The sequence below is a fragment of the Prionailurus bengalensis genome, chromosome B1 (assembly GCF_016509475.1).
Source record: "Prionailurus bengalensis isolate Pbe53 chromosome B1, Fcat_Pben_1.1_paternal_pri, whole genome shotgun sequence".
Classification (NCBI taxonomy): domain Eukaryota; kingdom Metazoa; phylum Chordata; class Mammalia; order Carnivora; family Felidae; genus Prionailurus; species Prionailurus bengalensis.
Genome location: NC_057344.1, coordinates 156,453,400 through 156,465,861, shown reverse-complemented (window position 1 = coordinate 156,465,861; position 12,462 = coordinate 156,453,400). Strand labels below are relative to the sequence as shown.

At 35.0% G+C, this 12,462-nt stretch overlaps 1 protein-coding gene across 23 annotated transcripts in view; it reads left to right on the top strand.

Annotated features, from left to right (window-relative positions):
* ADGRL3 (adhesion G protein-coupled receptor L3) overlaps positions 1–12,462 on the top strand; it is an 827,855-nt gene that overhangs the window by 171,888 nt on the left and 643,505 nt on the right. For all 23 annotated transcript variants that reach the window (XM_043572585.1, XM_043572597.1, XM_043572586.1 and 20 more), the window contains exon 2: positions 8,881–8,949. The gene's annotated coding sequence lies outside the window, so the exon portion shown is untranslated. The remainder of the gene's footprint in view (positions 1–8,880; positions 8,950–12,462) is intronic.

The following is a 12,462-nucleotide window of genomic DNA, read 5'->3' as shown; positions in this document are numbered from 1 at the left end:
TGTGTTAAATTGGTCTGATTTCCAGATGGTGGAGTCTCAGATAAGGTGCTTATTACTGTGTAATGTAAAGCATATCATTTTAAAGATTTTAGTACTGAAGATTTTCTGCTTGAAATCTTACACGAAGTGGGGAAATAAAGTTTCATGTAATGAACTATGGGCAATGCGAGAATGGGACAGAAAAAAGAGGAGAAAGCAGTGTAGCAATGCAATGGAAATCTGATATTTGATATGTAAGCTAATCCCTTTTAGTCCTCCAGCTAGATTTTTTTTTCACTTGCTCAGAAACATTTCTTTACTTCTTCTTTCTGCTTTTTGATCCCACACCCTGCCCCCTGCACAGTTGGAAAGCCCCCAAGAGACTTTAGCAGAGGTCATTTCTCAGAAGCTTTTTAAACTTTGATTTACATCTATTGATTTTTTTTTTTTTAATGACCAGAGGAATGAGAATTTTTGGAAGAAGCTTATCTGAGATTCAGTGTCTGGCTTGGCAATCCAAACTTTCTTAAACCTTTGAGAACACTTCATTAGACACTAGGTTCTCATTGTTAGTAATACTTAGGATTCTGGCATACTGGACTTTCCTTGGAATTGAGATCAGGTGACAGGAATTGAGAAATGGGAGATAAAAATCATTTTTCTAGAATTGAAAGAAACTGTATAAATCTATAAAAATTCAATCATGAGTCTGTAGAAAATATTCAGTAGCACATAGGCACAATAACTTGTTTTTAGGCTATTTTCACTACATATAATAGTTTGAGATTAAGCTGTTTTATTTGTCTAGGTTTGCCACGAAGGGGAAGTACATTTTTCTGAATTAAGAACCTGATTATTAAGGATAGGATAATGTTTAAAGTAAAAGATGTTTTCATGTATCAGAATTGTTGTTTCTAGGCATTTTTGAAGTTCCCTGTTTAAATTTTGAACATGCGATAAAACACAACGAGATATAAGTAGAAAGGCAGATTTCAGTGTGTTCTACCAATAAATGATGATTTAAAAGGATGGAATGTAGGCACATTTTATTATAAATGAAAATAGCATCATAGCTTCTTATTATAGAATTTGGAAACTTTCATTAGGATGCAAATGTGTTATGTGCAATTATAGTTATAACATAGGCACTTTTGAGGGGTAAAAACACAGATTACATTGAATGATTGCTTTGTATATTGATAACATGGAAGCTGTTTCTCAAGCAGAGAAAGAAGACAATATGTTGCTGAGGAAATAATGTTCCTGGAAACCCACCAAGTCTTCTTAGAGCAGTGGCTGCATAGTCCTTAGACAATATAAGCTAAAGCATCAGTTGTTTCATTCCTAGACTAAACTCTGAGAAAGAGGTGTTTGTAGGTATGAAAGCTTTGCATTAGTTTTGGGTACCTGGTAATGAATAATGTCCCTGCCTTTTTGTATCTTTATAAGCTGAAGGAGTACAGAAAAAAACCACATTCCTGGAAGAATTACCATTCAAGGGTACTACGTTAGTCAAAACCTGCTGGGATGAGAGTTTTGGTTATGGATGCCATGGACTTCTGATAAATTGATTGGTTAATCAGGACATTGCCATTTCTGTGAGGGAAGAAACAATCTCCATCTAGGTGAATTGAAACTAAAGGAAATAAGTAAAAGGACTAATCTCTGAATTTGATCTTAATAAATAAAAAACTCTCTTCTATGAAGGCAAGGTCTTTATATATACTGCTGTAATGCTTGATATTACCCAGTGGCAGGGTATATGGTAGACATTAATTAAGCATACTTCTTTTCCCTTCCCTATCCTGTCTTACCCTACTTTATCCTATGTTGTCTTATTCTAGGCTATCTTCTGTTCTCCTCTCTATGTATGTATTATGGCAGACTGTCACTATAATAAATGTTTTCCCTTATCTTGCATTAATTATAACTTCTTTTGATAGTCATCAAAATAAAATGTAAAAGGGTTAGCCTTTTATAAGTGAAAATGTTGTGTGTAATGTATGATTAAGCTTTCAAGATTATTTCTTGTTTTGGATTATCTGTGGTCCTTTCCCTCAGTTAATACACTATCAGTTGTCGATGTAGTGCATATTTTTAATATCATTTATACTTTTGTTTGCTGTTCCAGAAAATATTAATTGTATTTTTCAGTGAGAAGGAGGGTTGCGAGTAATTTATTCTAATTATCATGTTAAAGATGAAGATACTAAGGGCTAGAAAAGGTAAGGGATTTTAATAACAATAAGCAGTAGGAATGTTTTCATATTACAGTTGATATTCTGATCACTGTCACACATTCTTTCCTTTCATTCTTCCCTTCTTTATGCTTAGTTTGCATTTAGTTTGCTCCTCTTCTCTTTCTTCTTAGATGTTTCAAGCTATGAATTTACTTTTAAGCACTGCTTTAGCTGCATTCCATTAAATTATGGTATACTCTGCTTTAGTTTTCCTCAGTTGAAAACTATTTTCTAATTTCTCTTGTGATTTTTTTGCATAAGGTACTTATAAATGTTTTTTTTTAATTTCCAAATATTTGGGGATTTCTAAAAAAAAAATAAATTTTACTCTGGTTTGGTCATACAGTTTACTTTGTATAATTTCTGTTCTTTTAAATTCATTAAGGTTTGTTTTATGACCTAAGTGTCTAGCTGGAGGTTGGGGTGAGAAATAACAGAATTTCCAGGCAAAAATACTACAGGATCCCCACAGTTCTTACCAAAAGAAGAGTAATTTTTCTGGCAAAAACGCTTAATTTATTGGATGACTGGCCAGTTCCATAATCCCGAAACAAGCTGTTTTTGTCAATGTTGTCCAGTTTTATTATCGATTTAAAATTACAACCGATACCTTCCTTATTACAATGGCTTGCATTCATGGGGGAAGAAAATGATTTTATATGAAAATTTGACCCATTGAGGACTAGGCTTTGTACTCTTGATTTAAAGTGCACCATAAGTTTACAGGTGTGTTTGTGCTCTAAGTCTTGAGGCTAATTTCTTTAGAGGATGAGACCTTCACACACTATTAACATAGTATTCGAAGTATAAGTATAGTCGGCCAAGCTTCCGACTTTGGCTCAGGTCATGATCTCACAGTTTCTGATTTTGAGCCCCGCGTCAGGCTCTGTGCTGACAGCTCAGAACCTGGAACCTGCTTCTGATTCTCTCTCCTCTCCCCTCCTCTCGCCTCCCCTCCTCTCCCCCTCCCTCGTTCATGCTCTCTCTCTCTCAAAAATAAATAAACATTTAAAAAAATTATAAGTGTAGAGAACTACACAGCATACTTGGTGCATGAACAAACCACTCTATTTGGAATAATCTGTCTGAGGAACCAGTCAGCAACCTCAGCTGGCTAATGCGGAAATTCTGTCTGGTAAAGTAGAGTAGTGTCAAAAAGGTGTTCGTAATAGAAAAGAATGTACTCATCTTGTAGAGGGTCTTGAAAACCAGACCCTGTGAAAAACAATAGGATGTTTTGTGGATTAATGTACAGAAATCATCATGGGGAAAATGAGGTCTCAGATTATTCTGGCAGCTGTTTGCAAGGCAGATAAAACAGGGATAAAATGGCACTATAAGAAATAACAAGTTGTGGGGCGCCTGGGTGGCTCAGTTGGTTGAGCGTCCGACTTCAGCTCAGGTCATGATCTCATGGTCCAGTCCATGGGTTCAAGCCCCGCATCGGGCTCTATGCTGACCGCTCAGAGCCTGGAGCCTGTTTCGGATTCTGTGTCTCCCTCTCTCTCTGACCCTCCCCCGTTCATGCTCTGTCTCTTTCTGTCTCAAAAATAAATAAATTTTAATAAAGAAAAAAGAAATAAGTTGCTATTGTAGTATTCCAAGTATGGGGGCATGAGGTCAAACTAAGTGTAAAATGCTTTGGGATCTTGCCTTAGCACTATTACCTTATAACCATGATAATCTTTATCAGTGGCACATTTGGAAATAGAGATGAAAGCCAAATTTGAACAGTCTCCTGAGAACATAATGTGGTGGTACATGCTAATAGTTATTGATATGGACTGAAAGTAGAAGATATTTGAAGATGACTCAGACTGATAGATTGGGAGATGGAAACTGGGTAGTTGGAAAATAACATCACAGCTAGAGAGCACTGGAAAATCTAGTAATGGAGGTGGAATGTCATAAGTGTAGTTAATGTGTCTATATACAGTTTGACTCCTATTTTCTTATTTAACTTCCAAGTAATTTGAAATGATAGATATAAGGCTATATACCTCTTTTTACAGATAATAAAATTGTGACATCTAGTATTTAACTGTTCTAAAAATGATTTAAGGACTCTCATAGACAAAAAAAAAATATATTACCTTATAAGTAGTTTACTAATTCACTCTATTTTTTTTTATTCTCAGTTCTCACTGATCTTTTAAAACATTTTAGTGTCATCTTAAGCTGCAAACCATCTTTTACCTGACACTAGAATGATCTTTTTAAAGTGTGTTTGTACCCATGAGTTATTCATTGCTTCCTGAACCTTTATTGGACAGTTCAGTGGGAGATGTCACATAAATATAATTAACGCCACACAGACCAAGATAATAAAATATATTTTCATCTCAATTCCAGACTAATTTTTTTTTATTTAAAATTTTTTTTCCAACGTTTATTTATTTTTTTTTTTTGGGACAGAGAGAGAGACAGAGCATGAACGGGGGAGGGGCAGAGAGAGAGGGAGACACAGAATCGGAAACAGGCTCCAGGCTCTGAGCCATCAGCCCAGAGCCTGACGCGAGGCTCGAACTCGCGGACCACGAGATCGTGACCTGGCTGAAGTCGGACGCTTAACTGACTGCGCCACCCAGGCGCCCAATTCCAGACTAATTTTTACTTGGATTTCCTGGAATCTTATTTAAATATTAGAATGTGAAGGTGCCTTCAAACCATAATCAGTGTTGTGAAATTCTGAGATGATTATTTCGTAAAGAATTCATTTAAGAAAGCCTGTTGTTTTTCATTGCAAGCATCCTCTTATCATATATGGACAATAATAATCAGCACAATGCTATTTGAGAAGCTGGAGGGTATAGACTGAATTTGGATTAGTTGTATTCAAATTCTGGCTTTGACACTCAGTGTCTCAGAATATTTATTTGTGAAATAAACAAGGAAATGTTCATACTAACCTCAGGGATTTTATAAAGGTGAAGTGAAGATATAAAGTGTTTGAAACCTTAAAAAAATTAAGGTTAAATAGGAACATAGAATCTTCAAAATATCAAGTGTTTAAAATTTTAAAATGTTACTAAAAGTGTTTGGAGAGTATGAAGTTTGTTTCTTTCTCATTCTGTTCCCATTCCTCAGCCACAATGTAAATATAAACTCTTTGAGGGCTAGTTTTGTCTGTTCAGTTCCCCCCACGAATCTACAGCACCTAGAACTGTGCCTGGGTACTGGGTAAAATATTTGATGAAGTAGTGGGTGAATGGGTGAATGAATGAATGTTGCTCTACTTTTTAAGCTTGCTATCTCAGAATTAGAAAATTTGCCTTGAACATTTATCTTTATTATGTATTCCCCTTTTTTAGTTAGTAATCAAATCCTTACCATTTTATTTTCCATTTTTGCTGTCTTACATATATGCTTCATAACAAAGTTTTATCTAAAGTATGAATTAATTTAATTTTTAATTTTTAATTAAAGCTATCTAATATTCAGATATTTCCATCTATAATTTGCAAAGCATAGAGTGAATTTCAATAACTGCTGGTGAATTTCTTTTTATGTCACTTTTGAATGGTGATGAAAATATAAAAATATAAACACACCAAATTTTCTATCCTTCCTGAGTGCTTTCCTTCGAAGTAGTCACATTGCTCAAAAATGATTCTAGTAGTTCCTTTTAAAATCCCTTTTAGGGGTGCTTGGTGGTTTAGTTTAGTTGAGTTTCTGACTCTTGATTTTGGCTCAAGTCATGATCTCATGATTTGTGACACTCAGCCCACATTGGGGTCTGTGCTGACAACACAGAGCCTCCTTGGAATTCTCTCTCTCCCTCTTTCTCTGCCCCTCCCCTGCTTGCATTCTCTCTCTATCTCTCTCCCTTGCTCCATCCCTCAAAGTGAATAGACATTAAGAAATAAAAATAAAAATCTTTTAGATCACGTTTACTTATTGGAAAAGAAATTTATCCTAACACTTCATGCTGATGGAACAGTATCATTTGATATGATTTGATATGACCTCTTCCTCCCTTCCTTTTGGTTTTCAATTCCCTTCAGACATGCACTCCCCTTTTCCTTTTCTGCGATTTACCTCAGTCCTTGTCTCCTTCATAATAGGAAGCTGTGACCCTGTGTAACTTTGTTCTTCTGTCCGAGTTGTCTACTAATTCTTAAATGCCTAAAGGGATATAATTGAATGAAGCACTGAGACAATTATAGCCAAACTGTAAATTAAAGAATCTCTGATCTTATGAACAAAAAGAAAATGGACCTATAAAGATAGTTATGCAAACAAACTCAAAGACACATATAATGGTGCATTTTTGTTCTTGGTCTCAATTTATGTGAGGCCAATACAGACAGTTTCCAATAAATACTTAGAATTTTTTTTTTGTTTTAACTAAAACGAAAATACTTTGTTTACCCAGTCAGCATTTTTGAGGCCCTGTTAAATGCTTAGTTCTTTAGGAAGGGGTAATATCAACTGAAGAGGTAGTCACAGCCTCTGTTCTCAAGCAGTTGTAGGGGTTCAGCCAAATAGAAGAATGTAAAAAGTGGTATAGGATCATCAGGGAACATAGGACTGGTTCTGTCTGTGGTTGAGTGGGTTTGGTGCTGTTGGGGAGAAAGAACTTCACGGAATAAGTCATGTTTGGATTTCAGAATGTATTTCATTATTGGGGGAAACAAAATGTAAAGCTTGAGGATATTTCTAGGAGAGCCTGTGCTGTCATTACCCATGATCAGATGTAGAATATTAGTTAAGATTGGATGGGGAAAAAAAAAAAAACAGGAGAAAAATACCTTACGTGTACAGCCAAGAATTGACTAAAACAATTGCTTGCATTTACCTGTTCAAGTAGTCAAGTGTGCCATTCAAATATGGAATGAATTACTCTTATGGTATAAAACCTCACTAATTGGCCAAATATGGGTGGGTATTCACTAGGAAAATATAATCTGAAATCCTCAAACAAAATATAATGCTTTTGTTAGTGAATATATTTACCACTAATTTGTTTTCTTATATATCTGATGGTAATCAATAGTGATTCTATGAAAAGCTTAATTTTAATTTTATGCTAATGAGTTTCTCCACATATCTAATTTCTTATCCATTTGGGGACAAGATTATAGAATACATGTTAGATTTTGTCATTGTTTTGGCACATATATGATTACTTAGGCTTTTGCTAATAGCATATTACTACTAATAGCATAATAAATACTAAGTACCATAGTAATTAACTAATGCAGCTGATGCTCATATAAAGCACTTAAATGGACTCACCAGAAAGTTCAGACTTTGATATGACCAGTGCAGAACCATTAGAAAACATTGAAATCCCAAAGAAAATACTATGAAAGACACTACTCCTTTTTTTAAAATAAAACGTTTGCCATATTGATATTAGTTTAATAATAAAAGGAATAGAAATATTATGGTGATTTAAAGAAAAATAAAGACTAAAAAAATCCCTTTAAACCTACCACTTAAGTCTTATTTTTTTGTTTATTCCTTTCTATTTTTAAAATATGAATTTGTTTAAATTATTATAATCACAGTCTCTGTGTATATACATAAATTCACAGAGCATGTATTTGTATATACTGATTAAGTGGCAAGATACTTGTCTCTCGTTTTTTTTTTCTACAGCAGTTCTAATGATAAAAGTGATTAAATATATCCCAGGATCTTATTAAAAGTGTCTGTTGCAAAAAAAAACAAAAACAAAAACCCAGAAAATTCTTAGAAATCATAGAATTTATTTTATTTTTTATGGTCTTTTAAAATTTTTTTTTAAATGTGTATGTATTTTTGAGGGAGAGAGACAGAGTGTGGGTGGGGGAGGGGCAGAGAGAGAGAAAGGGAGAAACAGAATCTGAAGCAGGCTCCAGGCTCTGTGCTGCAGGCTCTGTGCTGACAGCACAGAGCCCAACACAGGACTCAAATCACAAACCGTGATATCATGGCGTGAGCTTAAGTTGGATGCTCAACCAACTGAGCCACCCAGGCGCCCTTTTTATGATAATTTTTTAAAATTTTATTTAAATTTTACTTAGGTAACATACAGTGCAATATTGATTTCAGGAGTAGAATTTAATGATTCATCACTTACATACAACACCCAGTGCCCATTACACGTGCCCATCACCCATCTAGTACATCCCCCAACTGACTCCCTCCATCAAACCTCAGTTTCTTCTCTGTCCTTAGGAGTCTCTTGTTGTTTGTTTCCCTCTCTGCTCTTTTCCCCCACTCTTTTTCCCATATGTTCATCTGTTTTGTTTCTTAAATTCCACATGAGTGAAATCATATGATATTGGTCTTTCTCTGATTGACTTATTTTGCTTATCTTAATTGATTATAGCTCCATGCACGTTTTTGCAAATGGCAAGAAGAAATCAGAGAACTTATTATAAAATCTTACATCTTCTTTTAATTAGGAAAATGTTTAAATTCCAATACCTACCAAATTCATTAATTATTCCCAATGTACATTACAGCAGATTAGATGGTTGAGGAAGATCTGTCACAGGTGAATTGAATTTCGTTTTTATACCTTGGCTCTGCTGCTATACCCCAAACATTGTGGGGGGAAAATACACTTGACCAACAATAAGAAATACATAAGTATACTCAAATAGTCCTACAAAAATAACCATAAAGTAGTACATTTTTGTCTAATCATGTACTGTATTTTTTTTTACAGGAATGTTTAAATGTTCAGTAAATTGGAGGAAAAGAACATGGACTTTTAGCTACTGAAGAGAAAATTAAGGTAACTATTGGATTATTTTTTGCCAATCATAATTGTTAGTCATTTCAGTGTATTTCAGTGAATGTTTACATTCAAGTTAATGTATGTTTTTATGAGGTTCATATTAAAAACTGTTTAATGAGCTACTTAAATGGAACTTTATATATTTTTTGCAAAATAAATTGACATTTCTTGTGGACAAATATGTAAGTAATGTAGTTCAAAATATTTGCCATTGTGAGGAAGTATACTCTAGCTCTATGAAAAATAAATGTGCTATTAAAAATAATTTGTTACATATATTAATAACATAAATGATTTGCATCTTATTTAGCAAATCATTTGAAGACAAATAGGCCTTTATATTTTTTTCAATATATGAAATTTATTGTCAAATGGGTTTCCATACAACACCCAGTGCTCATCCCAAAAGGTGCCCTCCTCAATACCCATCACCCACCCTTCCCGCCCTCCCACCCCCCATCAACCCTCAGTTTGTTCTCAGTTTTTAAGAGTCTCTTATGCTTTGGCTCTCTCCCACTCTAACCTCTTTTATCTTTTTCCTTCCCCTCCCCCATGGGTTTCTGTTGAGTTTCTCAGGATCCACATAAGAATGAAAACATATGGTATCTGTCTTTCTCTGTATGGCTTATTTCATTAAGCATAACACTCTCCAGTTCCATCCACGTTGCTACAAAGGGCCATATTTCATTCTTTCTCATTGCCACGTAGTACTCCATTGTGTATAAACCACATTTCTTTATCCATTCATCAGTTGATGGACATTTAGGTTCTTTCCATAATTTGGCTATTGTTGAGAGTGCTGCTATAAACATTGGGGTACAAGTGCTCCTATGCATCAGTACTCCTGTATTCCTTGGGTAAATTCCTAGCAGTGCTACTGCTGGGTCATAAGGTAGGTCTATTTTTAATTTTTTGAGGAACCTCCACACTGTTTTCCAGAGTGGCGACACCAATTTGCATTCCCACCAACAGTGCAAGAGGGTTCCCATTTCTCCACATCCTCTCCAGCATCTATAGTCTCCTGATTTGTTCATTTTGGCCACTCTGACTGGCGTGAGGTGATATCTGAGTGTGGTTTTGATTTGTATTCCCTTGATGAGGAGTGATGTTGAACATCTTTTCATGTGCCTGTTGGCCATCCGGATGTCTTCTTTAGAGAAGTGTCTATTCATGTTTTCTGTAGGCCTTGATATTAATCAACCAAGAGTAAAATTGGAATTTCCTTTCTTCTTGAAGTTACCAAAGTACATTTCTGTTAGGTGACTTTGTAATACCTAGAATATAAATTATTATAAAAACGCAACTTAAAAGTAGAAATACCAATTTTCTTACTCACATTAAATGATGTTCATTTTGAGTTGTTGATATAATTGGTTTGATTATAAATTATTAAAAATCTGTTTTCAGAGATTCTGTACTTTTTACTGTAAGAGTACTGAGTGTTTTAAGATATGATATTATACTCACCATTGTAGACATTAATTTTTCCAATTAGTATTCCTTCCTTTAGATATTCTTGCCTCAATTTCTTTGCCACAGATTTCTTCAGCATATATATTCACATAGGCAAACATCATTTTCTGTTTCCCATAGTAGATATGATTGAATCTACTTTATTTGTATTTACTAGCTTATCTATACATTAACATATAAATTTTGCAGGCATTCTTTTACTATCTTGAATAGGAAATGTGGTTTTGCTACTTAGTGAAATTAGCAAAAAACAGGCTGATTCAGTCATCTTTTTAAAAATTCAGCCATGCAAGACTTAGTTGTGCTTGCTCTGGATATACTAAATTCTGGTGGGAAAGATAAGAAACTATGAGATTACTGTATTCATTTCACAAAAGTCCCTGACAAACTGTTAAGGAAACAAAGTTGTGAGCAAGTCACTTTTGCTGGAGGCCCTTGAAATCTTCATGGAAGTTATGAAGTCACTGAGGGGTTGTTGGAGCAGGGAAAGTGAGGTCATGCATTCCAAGCCAACAGAATAGCTTATGAAAGTGTACATAAAGGAGCAAGGCATGGCCAGTGAAAGACTGATATTTCTAATGTTGCTGAAGGATTACTCACGCAGTGGGACAATGTTAGGAGATGAGCAGGTTTGCAGGACTAGAGCTTAATTTTCCAGCTGAGGTGTCTCTAGAGTGCTTAAGGGTATTCATAGGGTTGTGAGGAGAACGTTTCATAACCTCTTCTTGATACTTATTTTCATTAAGAAATGTAGGAAAGGGGCTCCTGGATGGTTCAGTTGGTTAAGCAACCAACTCTTGATTTCAGCTCAGGTCATGATCTCAAAGTTTTGGAAGTTTGAGCCCCATGTCAGGCTCTGCACTGACAGAATGGAGCCTGTTTGGGATTCTCTCTATCTTCCTCTTTCTCTGCCCCTCCCCCACTCCTACTCTCTCTTAAGCTCAAAAATAAATAAACTTTAAAAAAAGGTATAAGAAATAATTGAGACATTGTAATACTTAACATAGTGACTGCTACAGGCACCCATATATGAAGTTTCTAGAAGATTCATAGGGATTTTTTACAGTGTTAACTGATTGACAGGGTTTGCTTCATTGTTTTTTAATTGTGATATAATTTACATCCCATAAATTCATTCCTTTAAAAGGTGTACAATTCGGCATTTTTTGGGAAATTCACGAAGATGTGTAACTATCACCAGTATCTAATCCAGAATGTTTTTATCTTTCCTGAAAAACACTTTATAACCCATGAGCAGTTACTCACTGTTGCCTGCTTGCTGTGTCATGGCTACAGATTTACCATAAAAAATGGAATCATAAAATATGTGGCTTTTTGTATGTGCCCTCTTCATTTAACGTAATGTCAACTTTTACCGTTGTTATATAAATGAGAACACAATTTCATATCTGAATAATATTCCATTATTTGGGTATACCAGATTTTGTTCATCCATTAATTAGTTGTTAGACTTTGTTTTGTTTTTCCTATTTTTTGGCTATTATGACTAATGGCTGCTATGAATATACACAAGGTTTTATGTAGACATATGTGTTCATTTCTCTTGGATATATACTGGGGATGGAATTGCTGGGTCACGTGGTAACTGAGTGTTTTAACTTTTGAGGAACTTCAAACTGCTTTCCAAAGGGGCTGTACCATTTTACATTTCCCACCAGTCATGTGTTCCAGTTTTACCATATCCTTGCCAAAAGTTATTGTTATTTTGATTATAGCCATCCTTACGGAAATCAGATGTTATCTCATGGGATTTTGATGGCAGTGATTGTTTCTAAGAATATGTTAGTGTACTGATTTGATATTATATGTGTTTGGATAAGTGTGTTAATTGAATTAATGTCAATCTTTAAAGTTTACTGTTTTTTGATAGAGAGTGTGTGTGCACAGCTACACGTGGGAGAGGGACAGAGAGAGAGGGAGAAAGAATCCCAAGCAGGCTCTGCACAAATAGTGGGGCTTGATTCCACAACCGGTGAGATCATGACTTGAGCCTAAACACCAGAGTCAGACGCTTAA